The sequence below is a fragment of the Heterocephalus glaber genome, unplaced genomic scaffold (genome assembly GCF_053883595.1).
Source record: "Heterocephalus glaber isolate CG9 unplaced genomic scaffold, H.glaber_assembly_v1.0 deba00000621, whole genome shotgun sequence".
NCBI classification, from domain to species: domain Eukaryota; kingdom Metazoa; phylum Chordata; class Mammalia; order Rodentia; family Bathyergidae; genus Heterocephalus; species Heterocephalus glaber.
Window position 1 is genome coordinate 36,643,784 of NW_028258153.1, and position 23,157 is coordinate 36,666,940.

The 23,157-nt window shown below is 41.3% G+C and overlaps 1 pseudogene; it reads right to left on the bottom strand.

The window, feature by feature from the left end:
* Positions 1 to 4,928: 4,928 nt before the first annotated feature.
* Positions 4,929 to 6,756, bottom strand: LOC101726156 (olfactory receptor 2T2-like; annotated as a pseudogene).
* Positions 6,757 to 23,157: the final 16,401 nt, after the last annotated feature.

Genomic DNA, 23,157 nt, shown 5'->3' on the forward strand with positions numbered 1-23,157 from the left:
TGGGCAAGGTCATGGCCTCATGTTCCTCAGAACTTTGTGTGAAGTCACCTGCTCAGAGGGGCCTACTCTCACCCTACTTGATGGCCTCACACTTCTGCCCATCTCCTAACCCCACCTGACACCCTGTGTGCTTACTTAGCTTAGCATTTGTCTCTTAATTCTCACATAGTCAAGACTGCTGCCTATTTGATGAACTGGGTACCCCGCCATCCAAAGGAGTGACTGGCACATGGTAAATATTTGCTCAACATTAGATGAAGGCTCTTAAAACATGCACAGTCAATACAAAGGAAATTGTGGATATTTTATTTTTTTAACATGATACTTGCTAGTAGTATCACCTAAAGTAATTCTGTTTTTACATAAAATGTGCTGAAGAGAAATACAAATGCCAGCCTTTATGTGTATTTTTAATCCAAAATAAAATTGCCATACAAAAAAGATCTACCATGGCAAACAGCAATAAAATTTACTACCAAATCAGTGAGATTAATACAGATAAATTTGAGACAGTTTTTTTCCTGTGGCTTAAAATCAACCCACTCGGTTATGGAAAACTAGGTGGTGAGCAAAGTTGATAAGAAAAGAGGAACTGGAGACTGAGCACTGGTCTCTTTTCCTTCTGCTGCAAAGGCCAAAGAGCAGGGAGGAGAGGCTGCCCCGTAGGCATGGGACTCCAGGCAAACTCACTCACCTTGGACCTCTAGCCGAGGCTGGGTGGTGTGAACATCGGGCTGCAGGGAGAACTCACACACATTGCTGCTGTGATGAGAATGACTTTGATTTTGAGAGACTGCCTATTCACTGTTAAGGGTGTGAAAATAGTAAATTTCTACTCCTCAGAAACTGTAATATGGAGATGGTCAGATGTGTGGTCAACCTATTGTATAACAATTCATCTCGCTGCTATTTCCAGTAATAAGACAGTAGAGGTAACGGAAGCATTTGCTAACCGAAGTCATACTAAACTGATTTGGCATATAATAGAATTGAAAGTGGTCATGGATATAAGGGACATCTAGATCCATATTCATGGCTGACAGCTTCATTGTATTTTTAAATGAGAAATGTGGCATATTTGCAATCTCCTTATTGTGTGTGTATGTATATTTCAAATATATAAGAATATATATTTTCTTAACTAATTTCTTTCTTCATATTGAAGCCATTTAATGCATTCACAGTGTGCATTATAATATTTTTATTAAAAATACTCAAAAGTTAAGCTTTTTACAATATTCCAAATTAGAAAGAACTATTATTTGTGATCAACCATGCTGGAGATCACATGACATTACCTTTTATCCCTTTGAAGACGTTTCCCACAGTTTTCTGAGATAGAAGAGCTGATTTCTCTGTTGAGCCTTGATTCATCCAGTGGTCAGAAGTACAGACTCAAAGGACATGGTTTTAGCTACACTGAAAAAAGTTTTCTGATTTTTGTCTTTCCAAATGTGTAGTCTGCCAAATTTGCATCACGGATCATTGCAGTTAAGCCCTTTGGAAATTCAGGGAGGGAGCACTTTTGATAATATCACTGACATAGGCCATTCTAAACCTTGTTCTTAGTCTCTGTCTTTAGTCAGCACAAAAAGGTTTCCACCCTTGGGCAAGACTTCCCCTGTGCGACTGACTTCTTGTCACCTCCAGAGGAGGAAGTATCTGTGAAGAATCTGGAAGAAGCCAGTGACAGTTCCTTACCTGAGCCACAACTAAGAAAATACTTGATAGAAATCACTGAGGACTGTATGAAGTTGGAAAGATTTTCACTACAGTTATTCTGTTTCCAGCTTCTTTCTTAACATCCAATTTTCTGTGTGCTCACCTACTTTCTCTGCCCTTTTGTTGCTACTGATATTCTTCAAACCTGAAATCCTCAGAAAAACATAAAAAAAGGTCTTAAAATTTAAAACGTGTACTTTAGAAAGATAAACTTTCTAAAGTGAAATGGCTTTTTTCCACTCATTTCCTAATAGTTACTGACAACATATTTGACATCCAGAAACTGTCCAGGTGCTTGTCATGCATCTCCATGCAAAATGAAGATCCCTTTTTTGCTTATGTGATGAGTAGGTTAAAAAATAAAATCAGTTTAGAAATGAACAAAAAAGCAACAACAGAAAAGCAACAGAGGATAATCAGAGTGGACGCTGTCAGCATCTAGTTGTCACTTTCATGGTCTTAGCTAGTTCCTCAAATAGCTGGTCAATACTGCACCCATCAGTGCCCCTTGAGTTTCTCCTTTGGAATGAAGTACATGATGGGGCATTTGGAAATGACTGTGGTGATTATTTGTATGTAAGAAGTTCTACCTCAACACAAACTCAAATGAAAAACAGTAAAAATGAATCTTCTTGACCTTAACATTTGTGTATGAAGCACCCCTTGGTTTTAAGTAACATCTCAATGCTTTGAAATCCTCTACTGTTCCAATTACCCTGACTTCTGTATTTAACATCTTTCTACAATCAGGATCTAATATTTCAGACAGTTTGTGTTCATCTCTCAGCAGAACTTGAGGGCTATTCTTCACTTTGTGGGCAACATAGTCTGCACTGACTTCTAAACCATTGTCTAAGTATTTTAAGCTGAAATCTTCCCAGGGTTTAAGAAAGTATTTAGTAGGGAGACTTTATGTTTTTCACTATTAGACTTTGACATTATAGAACCATAAATGTCTACTTAAATGTGTAGAAGAAAAGGTTCAAGTAATTTCATATCCATATCCCTTACCTGCAGGAAGAGCCCAGGGGGTTTCATGACCCATCAAGATGAGTCATCAGGTCCTTGCAAGACCAGCTCAGCTGGTGCTCAACAGAGAATAAATGTGGATTTTATCTGTGTGTTGCTCCCAGAAGGACCTTTGTCCCTAGGTCAGGATTAGGAGTATCACAAAGTAGAAGCTGCATTTGGAGACACATTGACTCCTTTGGAAATTGCCTACTGATTAATATCAATGTTTGGCAGCAAAATACCAGACCACAGGGTGGAGATCCAGTCTGCATCAGCTCAAGTGATGCAATAATTTGCTCTGAATGTGACTTCTCCATCACCTGTGGGGCTAAGTCTTCATCTAAACACTTCAGAGGAGTTTGTGAGGATCAGGATCAAAATCTAATATTGTACTGATAATTTTTTTTAAAAGGACATTGTTGTCTTTAACTTTGCTTTATCATCTGGAATAGCTGATGACAGAATGAAAGTGTGGAACTGGTAGCATTAAAATTAATCTTAAGGTGGTATAATTCTTAATTTTCTTTCCCACATTAATGTATTGTTTTTAACAAGGAGGAAGGTATGGTGACCACAAATTACCTTGTATATAAATTTTGTGAAATGACTGAGGAAAAGCCCTGGTCATGCCCTTTTAAGAGAGGACTAATCTATGAGAAGGGAGTGGGCAGCCACAATGTGTAGGATGAGATTTAAATTTTAAAAAGACTGAATTAGAATGTATAAGCTGTCCAAGATGGCACTCATGTGTACCGTGAGCTACTGATCAGGCTGAGGTAGGAGGATTGCTTAGCTCAGAAGTTCAAGGCCAGCCTGGGCAACAGAGCAAGGCTGTCTCTCTCCATCAGTCAGTCAATCATTCAGTAACCCATAGAGCATTTAGTATAACATCTCACACATCAGAAGTGGGAGGATTGGTAAATCATTATAAAATGAGCACATCCAGGTAGCCACCACTGTTTGTTGAAAAGACGTTGAACAACATTGCAGAAGACCCCTTCTGCCATGCCCAGCCACTAGTACCTGCAGTATCTAGGGATCTGACTAAATACTCTTTTCTAACTTGTGTTTTTCAAGTAATTTTGATGTATTTATCAACCTAGGAGTTGACATGCTCTTGTTAAATGTGCAAACAGTCAATCTTGGAAATATAAGAACAAAAGCTCTACTAGGTATTAATATATAGCAGCCCAGCTCCAAGCATGACACTATGGAAAAGGGGAAGAAGACACAAGTTCATGGGGAGATGTGAAGTGTGAGATGCAGTGGTTTGGTAGAGGGAGAGATTGAAAGAGGGTTGCTGGTGAAGGCAGGCAGAAGGGAAGGGAGAAAGCATTAGTGCAGAGGTGCAGAGAATGCAAAGGGAATGGAACCGCTGAGACAAGGCTGAAGGTATTTCACGAATGAACCAAGTCTGTTTCTATTCATGAAGACGTTCATCCCTCCTGGACATTCTGTAATCTCTTTTCTATTTGTTTCCTTGTTTCATTTCAAGGCAAAGATAAAATTATTAGAAACCTTCTGAGGTAAAACCAGGAGATATTCTTTACCTGCATTTGCATTGGGGGAGGAAAATTTTTTCCCCTCTATCTCTACATCAGTGCCAAAATAACACAAGATTGAATGACATTTGCTTGGTTGCCTGTTATGTGACTTCTAAAAGCTCATCCAACCTTCTCTAAGCCTCCTACTGATAGACAAAATAGACACCGGGTGAATCAATACAGGCTTTGCTAAATTTTTTCTTTTAGGACCTTATATATATGTTGAAGTAAAAGGTAAATAAGTAAATGATAGAAGGCTCACTGTAGTCTTTTTTAGATAAAATTCTACCCACTTTGTCCACCTATCAAGAGATCACATCTAGCCAAAAGTCCTTAAAAAGGAGAAATATTTGTCTCCCAATGTACCAATGGAGAAGCTGAGAATTATACTGAGCAAGTTATTTAACCCAAGAGATCTAAGTTAGCTAATGAAGTGTCTCTACTTTTTCATTCTATATTTATCTATTATCACCTTATTAAAGCATGAATGGAAGTTTTGTAAGTTTGTAGTAATGTTGTAATCTTAATGATAGAATAAAATTTGAACCAATCAATAAATGAATAAATATTTATTAATTTCCAGGCTTATATTAGACTCTGATGAATAAAAGTATGGTGATAATCCACATGTAATTTCACAGGTAAAAAATGAAATAGATATTTTACAAAGTGACTCAGAATATAGAACCCAAAATACAATCCTATCATCCTCACAAAAGCTTCATAAATAAAACTACCGCATTATGAGCAATCAAGAATATTTTTAGTAAATTTTTGAAATTGAATCATCAAGAGCATGGGTTTGCCAGGGATTGAACTTTTCATTTGAAAAGCCAGTCAGAAGGGGCCGCAAGTGTAATTCAGTGGTGGACCAGGGCTTAGCATGCCTGAGGTAGGTCCTGGGTTCAGTTCCCAGCCCAATCCCCAAACTGGGCCAGCAACCCAGACACAAGGGACACATGACCGCACGTCTCACATAACATACCCTGCACGGCCTGCCTGGGGTGGCTGACAGTGCTGCTAGCTGACAGCACTACGTGGAAAAGGTCAGTGAATCCAGATAAGCAAATTGGGCGAGGCTGCGCCGTGGTCCACCTTCAGGGACAACCAACCCTTACACGGTGCTTCAGCAGGAGGATGTGTCGGCTGAGAATGCTCATTGACAGTGTGACACTGAGCGTTTTCATCTCCAAGAAGCATATTCTGAGAGGACTGGGTTGTTGGCCACGTCATCTGGCTCCTGTGGGCGCCCTGGCTTCCCTTGGGTCTGGCCTGACCCTGACTCTTTGGGGAGAGGCGGATTTCCCCAGGACCCGCCTCAGAGCTGTGGCCACGTCCCTGTTCCTCAGGCTGTAGATGAGCGGGTTAAGCATGGGCGTGAGGATGGTGTAGAAGGCGGACACCGCCTTGTCATGCTCGGGCATGTGGTAGGAGTGGGGGAGCACGTTGGTGTAGAAGGCTGCCCCGTAGAAAATGTTCACTACCAGGACGTCCGAGGAGCAGGTGGCCCAGGCTCGGCGTTGGCCTTCCGCTGAGGTCATGCCATGCACGGTGAGCAGGATGCGTGTGTAGGACACAGCAATGATGGAGATGGACACCAGCAGCATCAGCATGCAGCACGCATACATCAGGGTCTCATACAGCGATGTGTCCATGCAGGACAGCTGCAGCACGGCTGGGATCTCACAGAAGAAGTGGTTGATCTGCCAGGATGTGCAGTAGGGGAAGCTCATGGTGACAGGCGTCAGCATGAAGCCTTCCAGGGAGCCACCCAGCCAGGAGCCCAGCGCCATGTACAGGCAGACCCTGTGGCTCACGATCACCTGGTAGTGCAAGGGGCTGCACACAGCCACGTAGCGGTCATAGGCCATGAGGCCCAGCAGGAAGAACACTGCCCTGATCAGGGTCAAGTAGAGGAAGATCTAGACTGCACAGCCCAGGAAGGAGATGGTCCTCTGTTCAGATAGCAGGTCCTGGAGCAGCTTGGGAACTTTGACACAGATGTAGACCGTGTCCATGAGGGAGAGCTGGCTGAGCAGGAAGTACATGGGCGTGTGCAGTTGGGGATCCAAGCAGATGAGCAGCACAATGAGCACGTTTGCCATGACAGCCACCACAAAGATGGAGAAAACCACAGTGAAGATCAGCCCCGGTAGGGTCCGGTGGACAGTAAAGCCCAGGAGGATGAAGTCAGTGGAGTTCTGGGAAGTGGCCTCCATCTCTGTGTCACATGGTCACCCTGGGCTACAGGCAGAGAGTTGGGGTTAGGAATGATGCCATAGTGACCAGCACCACCAGGAACCATGTCAGATGCCACGTGGATAAAGGAGAGCATCCCCTTCAGACTCCTGAGTCCTGGTGCAGTGTTAATGATTCATGTGACACCGGCAGATACATTTCCCTCTGCACCAGGTCATCATAGCCTGTACATTACAGGGAGGGTATGAGGTGTGAATGCAAGGATCCCTCAGTATTTTAAAAATTGGCATTATCAGGCTGGGGATTTAGCTCAGTGGTTTCGCTGCCTGCTGCTCAAGCACAAAGACCCAAGTTCGATCCCCGGTACCAAAAAAAAAATGGCATTATCTTTATTCGGAGCCACCTTCTGTGTGCATCCTATAGCTTATCATTTTAGGCTGGAAGTTTCTTGAGGCCGGCCCTGTGCCATATTCCCTATTTGTGTCATAATCTAAGTTCCTTGACCTTGAATTGCTCTTGCCATTAGGATGATTACATCCACCTGTGCCTTAGGAAACTGATATGATGTGACCATGGAGCCAAGTTTTCTCAGTAAACTGTATGGTTTTGGTGACATTATTACTGCAAGGGCATTGAGAGTTTGAGGCCTCAAAGACATAGCATGGCAGTGCTGCTAACCTCATTGGAGGGCAGGGTCCAAGCTGCCTGTGGGGAGGTGTGTTGAGAATCATTATGTTCTAGGATGGAGTGTTTTAAATGCTTGAGTCTGTATGTTTTCCCAGGTCAACATGGGGTCATAAATCTCAATCTTAGCTACAGGACTTGGACAGATTTCCTGGTAGGGAGCATCCTGAAGCTGCAGGATGTGATGTTATTGTAGGAATCCATTGCTAATGAGGGTTTCTTTCTTATATTTTCCATTTATTTTACTATTTTGTCATTGCTCCCTCATGCTTATAAATAAAAATAACTACAGATAGTAAAGAAATTCTGTAAGTTAGAGGAAATAAGGTGGAATAATATTAAAATTTCCTTGAATTAAATAGAAATAATTCCTCTGCTCTTTTTTCCAGAGCAAAGCAAATGCACACCTCTTTGATATATACAGGGATATTGAGACATGAACTGTCAGCTTTCATTATTAGATCATGGTGCACTTTGCTTCATTTCAGTGACAGAATGTTAGAAAAGGCATGCGTTTGGAAAATGGACTGTCCACCAATATTATAAATACATCTACTGGTTCCACAGCAGTCAAACACATAGTTTCTGAAGCATCAGGGAGAAAGAAAATATCCCAGAGGTTGAAAAAAATAATAGAATCATTGCTTCTTGGCCTTTTGGCTAAGATCAAGTGAAAAAAATAATAGAATCAATAAAGAACACTTTTTCTTCTTAGTGTTCATCCAAGATGGAGATTTATTATGGGTAATTGTCCAGATAAAGGAGTAAAATTACAAAGGAGAAAATACAAAATTTCTGTGCTGAAACTTATATCTACCACAGGTTATCAGTGGAGGAGAAATAAAATAAACTGAGAATCAAATATTGATTCTAAACTAGGTTGAAAAAGGTCAGCAATTTTTGCCTCCTTAATAAGTGAAACAGCTTTTTAACAACCATAGCTCTGGCCCATAGGCAAAGAGACTTTCTTTAAAGTCATTATGACTAAGCTTCCATAAGAGTTCTTTGGGAAAACTGGTTGGAAATTAAAATATTCATGCCAGCAGACAACTCATTTTGGCCAAAAATCTTTGCTTTCTCTGGATTTCATTTTTCTTTCAATAAAAGCATGGAATTATAACACTAATTGAAACTATCATATAGCTCTAAAGGTAGAGAATTATTTTTTTGTAAATGAGGAAAAGTGTGCCAAAGACAGCATATTGAGATATATATGTATGCATATATATATATATATATATATATATATATATATATATATATGAAAATATCTGTAAGTAAGTATAACTAAAGATGTGAAGGACACCAGCAGGTGTAACAGGAGACACAGTAAGTTATATTGTTCCTGAACCAGTAACAACAAACATAGCTGGCTGTGTGGCATTCACTTTAGAAGTTGTGCTTTCTCCTTAAAACATAGCAAATAAGATGCTATGTGTCAGCTCTAATGATATCTTTCAAAATGCTCCACTTGACAAGCTTACCCTGGGCCACAGGCTGAAATACCCTTGAATCATGAAATGTTTAAAGAGCATGTGTGTGATGACTGCTTTGGAGAAAGTAGCATACCTTACAAGCCAAGAGAAGTTGGGGTCCACTTAGGGAAAACAGTGTCACTAGAGGTGGAAATTTACCTGAATTAAAAATTTCAGACTTGACAATGGAAAGACCCACTGGAGTGCTAAAAACATAAGGATATCTGGGTGGCAGATGGTGCAGCTAACCTCAGGAAAGGCTTGCAAGCACACATTGACACATATGTGGAGGGAGGGGAGGGAGGGAGGTCCAGTCCAACCCCAGCTATGACCACCTTAGAGAGCCCAGGGTCATGGAGTACAAGGGGCTGCAAACTGAGGGCTTGGAGTATATGGCTCAAAATATCAAGCAACAGGCTGTAAGAGTGAGTTATTCCAGGAGGAAGTCACACAATAAAACTGTCATTTCAGAAAAATATATCTAGCAGTTTTATAGTGCTGAAATCCACATCACTGCTATTAATCACTACTAGTAAATTTCTGTAGCCACAACAAACTGATCACTGAGCTCTTCTTTTGTGTACAACCACTCTCCTTGTGATCTTTGTCTGTTTCTAAATTAAGAACCATTGCTTCAGATACTGAATAATCAGACATCACTGCCCCCTTTCTATGCCAGTTTAGTATCCAATGACTTGAATTTCCCCCCAGTCCTTCACCTTGTCTGTAGTTCTCATGATCATGTATTTCTGGAGATGTCCTCTCATATGCTGCCCTCATTAAATGCTAACTGATTCCATATCAGTTACACAGGTATAATAGGGAATCCCTGTTATAGGGAATCAGGCCCCCACTTTCCCTGCTCATTCTCACAGTCAATTTTGAAATTTCCACAGTAGAAAATAAAGAAGATAGGAGAGCTTCTTCTTATTTAAAAAAAATAGTGCTGTAATGACATGTGGATGGCAGTTATTGAACACCCACTAAAGCAGGAATTAGTTCCGTACGAAGATTGTGCATGATGCCAACATATATAAAACAAATATTGTAAAAGATACCAACATGAACCAGAAAAAACGTACACCTGGGCTCCTAGAGCACTGGGTGAAGCTGCCAGCTACCCCTGCCAGAAGGGGGCTGCTACTCTCTCCTCGGAGATGTCTCCCAACAGCAGGGTGGACATGGGTAGCATCAACAGAAGCCAAAGCATCTGGCATACACATGGCCCATTTATTCCATTCCACTGATGGCATAGAGAAGGAAATAGGGGTCATGAGAGGCAGAGAGTTTATTCAGGAGCAGCAGTGATGGGGCAAAGTGGGAAGCAGAGCCCCACACACAATGTGTTCGATATTCCACCCTAGGTGCTAAGTGTCCAACAGGAGACAGCACCATGTCCTGCTTTAGTTGCTCTGCCTGATAGCCTCTCATGCAGCATGCTAGGTTGGCACCCAGTGGATTTATTAATGGAATATGGTTATGAAGAAATCATCACAAGCACGTATGTGCATCTTAAGAAGAGAGAAAAAGAGGCAAGTGGTTAGAAAATAATAGAAACAGAAAAGACCACACTCAGCACTTTAATTTCTTCCTAACCATGCAGGAAACTGACCCACACCTGGCTACTTACACAGTGCATTCCTGCCTTAGCAATATTCAAAGGGCAGCAATCCATGCTACTGCATTAATATTATACTCCCTGCCCCCTGCCCATCAGCATCTGAGGAGTCCTCATAACAAATGCTAAGCACCGTCTTCTTACCTTTAGCTCCCTCATGCACTTTTCCCCTTCTGTAAGCTCACTCATGCCCTTGGAAAACATTGGCAGACTCCTCTTATCCCTGTGTTTCCAGTGAATGCAGCCCCTTTTCAATGATCTAATTGCAAAAGAGTGAATACCTGTATTCATCATTCTCAATCCAAAAGAGATCACCAATATAGCTCTTATCAGGTAAAGTGACTCCAGGTGGCCTTCCCAAAGTTACAGAGTGATGCACAAAGAAAATGCCTAGACATTTGGGTAATTCTCTCTAATTCCATAAAAACCTAAGATCCTACCTCAGAGCAGCCGAGTGCATGCCTTAGTAAGGTAGCAGTGGGATGGCAGCATTGTAAATACCTGGGGAAGCAGGTGAGGCCACAGCCAAGTAAAGCTGATTAATAGTGGATTTCCATGATCCCCAGTAGTGACCTCTGGGTTATCAGTTAATCCAGGTTCACTTGCTTTGCCTTCTGCCACAGTGGAGGCCAATCCCTCTGGTCAGACAGAGATACGCTTTTTTCCCAAGGAAACGGCTGGAACTGTTTCTTGATATTTCATCACAGAACTTCTTATCTAGCCTGGGCTCCCTCTGGAGTAATAACAAATAGTGACGTGGCAGCTAGAGTCATTCTCTTCCAAGTCAGTGGCTTATTTTGGTTAGAGAAAATTGTATTTAAAATATGCCCTTTAAAACTTACAATCATTCAGTGCTTTTCAGAATTATTCATTTGTCAAATGCATTGAGAAAACAAGAAAACATGAGAAACAGAAAAGAAAGTGGAGTAAGAAAAAATGAAGGGGAGGACCCAGGGGAAAGGAAAAGGGAAAAGAGAAAGAAAGAAACAGCGATGGAGAAAAATACAAGCCATACATGCTTTAAAATTCTTCACATGAATATATTAAGGCATTGCATGAGGAAAACTGAAATTTCTCATACTTTATTTCTTCAGGGAGAACAATTTAAAGAAAACATGATCTTGTTTGGGAAGCAGGAGATCAGTGAAGATAATGATTGAAGACTTTTCATTCACTAAAACCACCCAATGGGTCCATTTACATGATTTCTACTCATTACAGATCATTAGACACAGACATTACAGCTTATGATTTCCAATTACAGATGAATCAAAATTTAACACATTTGCAGCCATTTAGGACACTACTCTATAAATAATTATTCCTAAAGTACATTTTCCATGTGCTCCAATCAGCAACTGGAGCAGACACTTCCATGGGGTGTGAGGATGGCTTCACAGGGGCACATGCATTGTGGCCAGACACCATCTCAGGTGCATGTGATGGGAGAGGCAGCTGATGCAGAAGTTACAGGTAAGGGAGGACAGGCAAAATGTGAGGAGGACAGATATCGGTAAAGAAGGAGAGGAAGGTGAGAATGGCTGATATGGAAGAGAACATGCTACAGTAAAATAATTCATTTAATTTATAAAATTTTAGTGTCAAAGCTGTATCAAAAACTCAGCATACAAAGATACACCTGGAGGTGTGAGAACTCTTGATTGACTGGGTTGAGAAAGGAGGGAGTTAAGCCCTACAAATCTGGTTAAATAATTTCCTTCCACTAAAATTTTCCTCATATTTGGGTGTTTTACCTTTTATTTTTGCTTCTAAAATTAGTGTAAATCAGTGTCAAGAGTACTTTGTGATACCTCAGCTATCCATGATACACTAGAGGAATGACTATTCTGTTATCACAGGGCTATGTGATGCTCAACCAGGACACCAATCTATAAAGCATGTTTTATTAAAGATCATTTGTTGTTAGAAGGCATCTGTCACTTGTGTAGCCTCTTCTCTGCAAGAAAGAATCCTGCTTTGAGGGTAATGTCATGGTACAAGACCACCCTGGAGTCAAAATGGGGGGGCAGGCTTCATTTTCCCTTCAGGACAGTGATGAATTAATTTTGCTTTTGGTACTGGGGATCAAACTTGGGACCTTGCACTTGCAAAGAATGCACCAGAATCACTGAGCTAAATTCCTGGTCCCGTGACAAATTAATTATAATAACACCTTGTGATACAAAGCACCTTCCTTAGCCTTTTCTCTAGTTACCTCATTCTCCCTCAGTACTACCATATAAACCAAGAATTGCATGAGAGTAGCCTAATTTAGTATATTGAAAAACAGAGATACAAGAACGTAAATTAATGTATCCAACCTGACACAATAACTTTAATTGGAGCATAAAGATTTATCCTGGGAAGGTTCTCTGTGATAAGAATACAGTTGCCTTGACATCACCCATTCTTTCCTGTCCATTGAGGAAGACAGACCCATCATTTCCACACCATAACATAGCCACATCTTCTAATCATGATCTAATTTATTCTCTTCATGTCTCAGGGGGAAAGAATAAAATTCAAAGAGAGTGAGGGCCTGGGGAGAGGAATCCCAGGACACAAGGTCATGACACAGTCTGAAAGACAGCTCCAAGTTGTAGTTCCAAGCTGGGTGTCACTGACAAAGACAGGACATTTAGGGTTAAGAAACAATGTTATCCTCTACCCTGTCCACTCTGGAAATGCAAAACAGAAAAATCCCTGAAAGCTCCATATCAAGTTGCTTCCTTTCTTTTCCAAGAGGAGAAGCTTAGAATTTTTTTAACACAAGTCAAAGGCTGGGGATTTGGCTCAGTGGTTCCTCCACCTGCCTCAAAGGCACAAGGTCCTGAGTTTGATCCCTGATACCAAAAAATAAAATAAAATAAAGTAAAAAATAAATAAAACACATATCAACTTCCAGATAACTCTTTTAATATATTTAAATAACTAAATTGTTTAAGTTTTAAAATGAGCTTTTAGATAGGTACATTTTTTTCTTTGTAATGATTTCCTTCTCAGATACTGAAATATAAGATCAGAAATTCTGAAGTTATAGGAAAATGGAAACACATGTGGTCAAAAGCTAAAGAAAAGATAAATAAATACAATTTTTTCCACTTTTTCAAAAAATAATGTTTATGGTACTGGCAAAGAAACAGACCTGAGGACCAGAGGAACAGATTAGAAGATGTCAAAACAACTATAGACACATTCAGCCATCTCGTCTTTGATAAAGGAGCCAAACACCCTCACCAGAGGATATATATGGTGCTGGAAAAATTGGATTTCAATTGCCAAAGATTAGATCTAGACCTATATCTCTCACCATGTACTAAACTAAAATCAAAATAGATTAAATATCTAAATATTAAAACAGAAATGCTGAACCAGCTGGAAAAGAGGTTAGGTAGACAAAGGTCTACTATCTCAAATCTATAAAGAATTTAAAACACTCAGACCTCCCAAATTTAAAGACCCAAACTGAAAATGGGCATCTGAAATGAACAGACATTTCTCAGACAAAGAAGTAGAAATAGCAAATAAACATATGAAAAAATTTTCAAATTTGCTGGTTATTTGAGAGAAGGAAATGAAAGCAACACTGAAATTCCACCTAATTTGAGAAAGAATGGCTGCTAACATGAAATTAATCAGTAACAAATGCTGGTGAGGCTGTGGAGAAAGAGGAACCCTGCCCACTGCTGGTGGGAGTGCAGACTGGTGCAAGCACTGTGGAAATCAGTATGGAGATACCTTAAAGAATTAGGACTGGAATTTAAGAAACCTTAAAGAATTAGGAGCTATTCCCCTGCTAGGTATCTTCCCCAAAGAATTAAAAGAATCAAACCACAGTGATATATGTGTACACATGTTCATAACAGCACAATTTGTAATAGCTAAAACTTGGAAGCAGCCCAAATCCCCATCAACTGGAGACTGAATAAAGAAAATCTGTGGTTTATTTTATAAAACAGAGTACTACTCAGCCATCAAAAATGAGAAATTAGAGACATTTAGAGCTAAATGAATGCACATTGAGGTGATACTCAAGTGAAATAAACAGGACGCACATGTGTAAATGTTGAATAGTTTCTCTAGTGTGAGAAACTGAAAATGTAAATAAGGACTAAAAGGTATAATAGATAATGTGAAATAGAAATAAAAAGGGCAATTGGGAAGGGGAAGTGGGAGAGACAGGGGAAAGGAAAGAAGGGAATGGAATTAATACGAGAAAATGAAAAAATGGAAACAAAGTCTTTGTAAATAGGGAGGGATGGAGAGGTTGAAGGGAGGTCAGGGGAAGGGAGACTCATGACTTGCACTAGGGGCACAATCTCTGTTGTTATTTGAGAAATTATTTGCAATTTCATTTTTTTTCCAGATCCGCTTTCATTGCCAGTTCAGGGAGTTCAGGTGGTTGAATATCGTTCCATCTCGTTGTCCTTTGGGGTTGCCCTAGACAATCTTGAAGTCTGGTTTTGGGACTTCTCTACCTGTTTTCTCATTTCAACAGATGCAACCTGATGTGCATTTTTTGAGGCAACTTTTTGCTTGCCCAGTGGTGTTCAATTCTCAGCAAGTCATGGAGAGGCCTTTTCTCTGCTGCTCACCCCCATGCCAATTCCTGGGTTCTGAATTGTGACCTTCTGGATCCCTGTGCTCCCCTGTTGTCCACTGGGGTTCTGCCTGGGGCATGTGAAAACTTGGGATTGTATCTAGGCATTCCTCTGGTGGGGGTCTTCCCTCCTGTGTAACTGTTGCTTGGGAAGACCTTTGGCTTGGGACTGAGCACCCAAGTCATTAGTGTCTGAGTGGGCTTCTGGCTGGGGTCTGCACACACTTTCCAAAGGTATCAGGGCAGGCCTCTGTCTGTTACTTGTGTGCCTGTGCAGTTCTTTTCCAAGTGGGCCTTTGGGTAGGCCTGTCAGTCCAAGCTGCTTGGGTCAGGTCAGGGCCCTGGCTGGGAACTGAATGCAACCACATTGCTCTGGTCCCTGTTGGCTTCTCACTGGAATCTGAGCATACTTCTGGATGGTATCTTGGAGGGCCTCTGGCTTGTACACTTGTGCAGCTCTTTTCCAGGTGGGCCTCTGTCTGGGCCTATGGGTCCAAGCTGCTAGGGTTGGGATGGGCCCAATATAGAGTTCTTAAAAAGTAGTTTAGAGGTGTGACATTTAATAATAAGGAAGCATTCAAAAATGTTTCACACATCACTGGAGATTCAATGTCTGATTATGAAAAGTTGAATGCATGAACCATGGCCTGCATCTTTTCATCCAGAGCAGAGAAAGAAAACATAAACTTCTAAATTACAATTTTTTGAAAATCAGTTGTTTTTTGTCCTAATTTTAATTGAGTGAAGCAAAAGGGTTTTAGCCGAGCACCAGAAGGGGATGGAAAGGATCTCAGTATTGATCACCCCATTGTGTTCTCAGGCCTGAGTTGTCCCCCTGTCTAATCACTGTGTTAGTCATCCCAGCCTGAGTGGAAGAGTGTGTGCAAGGAGAATAGTACAGACTGCAGGGTGTTCTCACAGGACCTCTCAGTACACTTCTCCAGGTTGGTCAGATCCAGAATCTGAGGTTCTCTCAACAGCACAGGTGTCTCTTAAGGGGAAGCACATAACTCACTCCTTGCTCCTTATGGTGCCTGTCTTTGTTCTTATCTTAATCGATACCAAATATTTTCAAAAAATTTTGTCAATATAGACAAGATTTGTAGAGTTTAAGGAAAGGGATATAAAATATTAAAAAGTATTGAGCAAGAAAACTGAGACATACATTTTGCTTCACCATAACAAATATATACAGAGACATGTACAGACAACAAAAATATAGAGTCAGCTAAAAATACACAATCTGCATGTGTAGATCACAATTTAAGAATATACATCATTAATGAATAAAACTTTCCAATGATAGATGTGATTTTTGTTTTCGTCAAGAAACTTTTCACTGAAAACCAGAGAATTTGTTGAACATTCTTCCCAGGGCAGTGTTGATCTCCCTGTTGCATAGACAGTAGATGATGGAGTTCATGAATGGGGGCACCATGCAGTAGAAGATGGTAGTCAGTAAATTCTTAGGGGATGGCTTCTTTGCAGTGGGATCTAAGACAGCCACTGACCCAGCAATGAGACACAAAAAGAGAATGGACAGCTGTGGGTTACAGGTGGATATGGCTTTGTTATGGGCTTCCACAGAATGCATCTTGAGCACAGTGAAAAATATTGATACATGATATAAGTATAAAGCCTGCACATGCTAAGACAAAACAAGTACATACAACAAGCAATATAAATTCAGAATACTGGACATCTGATGATGATATCTTCAGAATTTGAGGTACATCACAGAAATATTGCTGGATCACATTGGTCATGGTGTCAGGAATCTTGAGCAAAGACCCTGTGTGGATAGCAGAATAGAACAGACCAGAGGCCCAGGAGCCAGCTGTGGCCTGGGAACACAGTCTAGGGGTAATGATGAGCCCATAATGCAGAGGGTGGTAAATGGCCATGTAGCAGTCATAGGACATGACCACCAGGAGGGCAATCTCCACTGATCCAAAAAGGACATAGAGTAAACTCTGGGCAGCACACTCTGCCAGGGATATAGACTTGACTATGACTTTGAGAACAGTAACTGAGATGCAGCCAAAGTTGAGGAGGGACACACTGCTTATAAAAAAGTACATGGGGGCTGGGGATTTAGCTCAGTGGTTTCAGTGTCTTCTCTGAAAATGCAAGGTCCAGAGTTACATCCCAGGTACAAAACAACAACAACAACAAAACAACCAAAGTACACAGGAGAACACAGATGTGTTTCTGTCACAATAAGAGTGATAGTCACCAGATTCCCTGTTACTGCTCCCAGATAAATCCCTAAGAACAACACACCTTACAGAACCTGGAACTCCTGAGAGCCTGTGACATCCATGAGGAGGAATTCTGTGAAGACAATGAGGTTATCCATGTCTGCCCACCTGCCATGGATAACCTCTTGCTAGAGTCAGAGGTAAAACTGAGCAGTGGATGTTACAAGGAGAATGCAGACCACCCATTAGACCAGCAATGTGGCTTCTAATCAGGAACTCAGGAGACAATAAATGGATAAAATGAAGTATCTTGCAATCTATTGAAAGTACATATTTCTGTTTTGATTTTCTTTCCACAAACTGCTGACATCCTTTAGTTTCTACACTTATAAGATGAGAGAATTACACAATACAGTATTTAAAATGAAATAAAGTTCCAGGAATCATTCATTTTTTCAGTATTTTCAAAATGACTTTTTAAATTTTACCTGGACATCTCAATATTTTTCCCATTTGGTTCAGTTTTGTGTATGTGTCCCACATCTACTCTATGAGAGCATCTCTGTCACCCTTTGGGTTTGGAATCCCTCATCTCTTCCTCATTGTCTAGGTCCTAGAGTGGAGAAGGACTGTGATGCGGTCCTTCTGTGGCTAACCTCTCCTCATTTTTCCCAAACAGATCTAACGCATGAACCTGAGCTTCCTTTGACAATGAAGTTGACCTTCACTGGACACCAGGCTGGTCATGTCATACCATTTTCTCACTTCAGATGGTTTTCATGACCAGTGTGTGAGCCCTGTCCTTTCCTCTTTGTGCCATCATCTATGCAAGGAGTGATGTCATTCTGGATTTAAAAGTTCTACTTCCCTACCACCAGTACATTTCTTATTTTATTCTGATACACCCTTGTCTGCATATTTTATTGAAAACAAATTTAAAGTACTCATCCATGATGCAACCTTCTGAAAGACATGGATTCTAATATTTAATGAGGTGAAAACTTTCTCTCCAGAACTCCTCTGCTTGATTTCAGAACTTTTCTAAAATCTCTTTTTTCAAAAATTATTTTAACCTTAATTCATTTTCCTTTGCTTTTTTCCCCCCATTAAGTTTATTGGTACATTGTAGGCATACAATACAGTTACACTCATCACTGGGAACTTGTACCTTTACATGATGTATCTTGGTTCTTATTTTATCCCCAGTTCCCTTTCCTCCCTTCACCATCTCCACTCTTCACTATTCACAAAGACTTTGTCTCCATTTTTTCCTTTCCCTACCCCTCGCACTTCCCCTACACCTTTAGATCTTTTCTTTCCAGTTCACATTATCAATTAAACATTTTGATTCTTATTTACACTATTAGTTTTTTATACCAGAGAAACTATTTAGTCTTTATACATGTGTGTCCTATTTATTGCACTTAAGATTATGGCCTCAATGTGCATCCATTTAGCTATAAATGTCTCTAGTTTCTCATTCTTTATGGCTGAGTAGTACTCCATTTTATTTTATTTTATTTATTTATTTTTTGGTACTGGGGATCAAACTTGGGTCCTTGCACTTGTGCAGCAGGTGGCAAAACCCCTGAGCTAAATCCCTGGCCCACTCCATTTTATAAAAGACAACATCTTCTTTATCCAGCCTTTAGTTGATGGACAATTGGGCTATTTCCAAGTTTTAGCTATTACAAACTGTACCACTATAAACATGGTTGTGCATATATCACTGTGGTATGATTCTTTTAATTCTTGGGGAAGATGCCCAGCAGAGGAATAGCTGGGTCAAATGAGACCTGTTTTTTGAGGTATCTCCATATTGCTTTCCACAGTGGTTGTACCAGTCTACACTCTCACCAACAATGGAGAAGTGTTCCTTTTGCCACACAACCCTGCCAACATTTGTTGTTGGTTGATTTCATGATGGCAGCCATTCTTTTTGGGGGGAGATGGAATCTCAGTGTTGTTTTCATCTGCATCTCTCAAATGACCAGTGATGTTGAACATTTTTTCATATGTTTATTTGCTGATTTTACTTCTTTGTATGAGAAATGTCTGTTTATTTCAGATGCCCACTTTTGAATTGGGTCTTTATATTTGGGGGTGTCTGATTTTTCTTAAGTTTTTTTATATATTCTAGATAGTAGTCCTTTCACTGAGGAATAGGTGATAAATATTTTTCCCCACATTGTAGGTTATCTCTTATCTCTGTTGGTGGTTTTCTCTTGCAGTGCAGACAACTTTTAATAGGATGAGATCCCAAGTGGTGATTCTTTGTGCTAGTACACATGCTACTGAGGTTTTACTCATAAAGTCTTTTCCTATGCCAATGTTTTTGAGAGTTCTAGCTAATTTATTTTCCAACAAGTCTAGTGTTTCTGTTTTAATATTTAGATCTTAAATCCACTTTGATTTAAGTTTAGTGCATGGTGAAAGATAAGGCTCTAGTTTTGATCTTTGGCAGGTTAAAATCCAGTTTTTCCAACATCATTTATCAAAGAGGCTATCTTTCCTCTGGTGAAAATAATTGGCTCCTTTGTCAAAGATGAGGTAGCTGAGTATGTCTGGAGTTGTTTCTATATCTTCTAATCTGTTTCACTAATCCTTGGGTCTATTTCTTTGGCAGTTTCATGCTGTTTTTATTTATCACAATGGCTTTGTAGTATAGTTTCAAGCCGGGATTGTGATACCCTCTGTCATGTCCCTGTAGCCTAGAATTGCTTTTGTGATTATAGCTCTTTTCTGTTTCCAACTGAATTTTTGGATTGTTTTCTTTAGTTCTGTGAAATATACTGCTGGGATTCCATTGAATCTATGTAGCAGCTTTGAAAATATGGCCATTTTCAATATATTGATTCTTCCTACCCAGGAACACGGGATGTCTTTCCATTTTCTTATATCCTCTTTGATCTGTTTTTTCAGAGTGCTGTAGTTTCCAATGTAGAGGCCTTTGGCTTTTTTTCTTAGATTGATTCCTAGATATTTCATTTTTGGGGATGCTGTTTTGAAAGGTATTGTTTCCCTGATTTCTCTATCAGTGACTCTCTTATTTGTGTACAAGAAGGCTATTGATGTTTGAGTGTTTACCTTGTATCTAGCTACTCTATTGAATCTGTCAATTAAGCCTAGAAGTCTTTTGATAGACTTTTTGGGGTCTTCTATATAGAGTATCATATCATCAGCAAATATTGACAGTTTAACTTCTTCCTTTCCTATCATTATTCTTTTTATTTCTTTCTCTTGTCTAATAGCTTTGGCTAGTGTTTCCAAAATTATACTGAACAGGAGTAGTGATAGTGAACATCCTTGTCTTGTTCCTGATTTTAGCATGAAGGTTTTCAGGTTTTGACCATTTATTGTGATGTTGGCTGCTGGTTTTTCATAGATAGCCTTTATCAAGTTGAGAAAATGACCATCAATTACACTTTTCTGCAGGTTTTTTTTTTATGAATGGGTGTTGAATTTTGTTGAATGGTTTTTCTGCATATGTTGAGAGGATCATATGTTTTTTGTCCTTGGCTCTGTTAATATAGTGCATTACATTTATTTATTTATGTATGTTGAACCATTCTTGTATCCCTGGGATAAATCTGCCTTGGTCAGTGTAGGGGGCCTTGCCCCCCCGCTAGAACTCTTGAGTGCATGTCTAAGCCTGCTGCAAGTCTACCCGGCAACAAGGAAGTAGCCCCAGTACCCTCCCCTTGCTCCCTCCCTCTAGCCCTACGGTATATATGTTGTAGCAGCTTCCACAATAAACGAGACTTGATCAGAAACCTGTCTTGTCTCCATCTCTTGTGTCCCCTGTCCTTTGTCATTCTCACTCCCCCTCTAGGGTCTCCGTTGACTTACCCGCGGGCCGGGACAAGTGGCGCCCAACGTGCAGCCAGAGAACGGGGGATCCAGTGAAGAACGCTGCTCGGGGGCCCAATAAAATAAAATAGAAAAAAGAGGATTGCGTCTGACGTGAACCTGCCGTCTTTCCTGCACCTCGGTGAGTTGAGCAGCGATTATGGGACAGGGCATTAGCCAGCATGAGTTATTTGTACAAGGTCTTAAAGAAACTTTACAGGCACGAGGGGTAAAGGTTACAGTCAAACAGTTGTTAAAATTTTTTGATTATATTAGAGATCTCTGCCCTTGGTTTCCCGCCGAGGGTACCATTGACGAGAGGTGATGGAAAAGAGTAGGGGAGGCCCTTAAGGATTATTATGCTACTTGCGGACCAGGAAAGGTCCCAATCACTACATTTTCTTATTGGAATCTTATTAATGACATTATCTCTCAGAAAACCAAAGATCCGGTGGTGGCTCAAGCCATCCAGGTCGGGGAGATAGCTCTCCGATCGGAGGAAGGGTCGATCACTCTCCCTCGGAGTGAGGAGTTTGTAAATACCCTGCAGGATGCCAAGATGGCGCTGAGGCCCGAGCCCCTGCGGGACGGGACTTCCTCAAAAAATGAGGAAAAAGACTTGATGTCTTTTGATAGCGACAATGACTCAGACAAGAAAAAACAAAATGTTATTGATGAGGGTTTACAGGCGGGCTCTGCCTCTTCCAAGCCTTTTAAAGAAAAGCTTCGGCGCTCCTCAGCTTCCGCCCCCGCTCTTTCAGCCCCTGCCTCTGACCTCGCCCAGCCTGTTAAGGAGGAACCGGCCTTGTAGCCTTCCTTCCGACACTTCAGAAACCCCCCCTTTTCACAGAACGATCCGGGGGAGGCTGACTGGACCAATCTTGAGGAGGAGGCAACCAGATATCGCAATCCTGATTGGCCACCCGTAGTTCAATGTCCGCCTCCTTATCTTCCAGAACCCAACACTCCCATTGCGCCCGCTTTGGCATGCCCTGTTGTTGATCCCCAAAAGGAACTCCGGGACAAGATAAAATTTCTAAAAGAACAAATAAGATTAGAAAAGGAACATCAAGAACTTATTGCCCAGCTCAAAGGCTTAAGAACAGGCAAAGCCCATGAAAATGTCCGTAGAGAAGACAAACTTAAGCCATGACCCCCCGTTAGAGGGGCGGCCCCTAGGGTGCCATCCGGGTCGGCAGTATCCCTGAAACTTGAAAATGCGGAAGCCTTTCCCGTAACTGAAACTACTGACACACAGGGACAGGCGTGGAGACACCACAGGGGTTTCGATTTTAAGGTTATTAAAAAACTTAAAACGGCCACAGCTCAATACGGGGCCATTGCACCTTACACAATGGCCATTTTAAAATCGGTGACAAAAAATTGACTTCTCTCACCAATATCCGACAGGGGCCTGATGAGCTCTTCGCGGATTTTGTTCACCGCCTGCTCACAACAGCGGGTCAGATCTTTGGGAGCACAAAAACCGGGACAGATTTTGTTAAACAGCTTGCTTTTGAAAATGCTAATGCTGCTTGCCAGGCCACCATCTGCCCTTATAAAAAGAAAACTGATCTCTCAGGTTACATTCGCCTTTGCTCAGAAATTGGGACCGCCTACCAACAGGGACTTGCCAGGGCTGCCGCCATGCAGGGTTACACGGTCAAACAGTTTTTGTCGTGCCGCCCGGGTAACAAATGTTTCCGGTGCGAGACAACGGGTCATTTTGCCAAAGAATGTCAGGCCCCTAGGACGTCGGCCCCTAGGGCCACACCTCCGGGGCCTTGCCCTCGATGCAATAAAGGGAGACATTGGACAAATGAATACAAGTCCATGACTGACACTCAAGGCTGGCCCCTCCCACTTGTCCATAACCCGGACCAGGGAAACGGGAAAGGGGGCCAGCCCCGGGCCCCCACACCCAAACAAATTTACGGGGCACTCAATTTTGCTCCAGCAAGCAACAATCCATTTCAGACCTCTTCAGAGCAACAACGGGAAGTGCCGTACTGGACCTCAGTTCCACCGCCCACACAGTATTGACTCCAGATATGGGGGTACAGGCCCTTTCGACAGGGGTCTTTGGGCCCCTGCCTAAGGAGACCTTTGGGCTTGTAATAGGCAGAAGCAGCAGCACTATGGATGGGCTGCTGATCTACCCAGGGGTGATTGATAGTGATTATTCCGGAGAGATTAGAGTTATGGTTTCTTCCCCCAAAGTCATTAACACCATTCAATCAGGCCAAAGATTTGC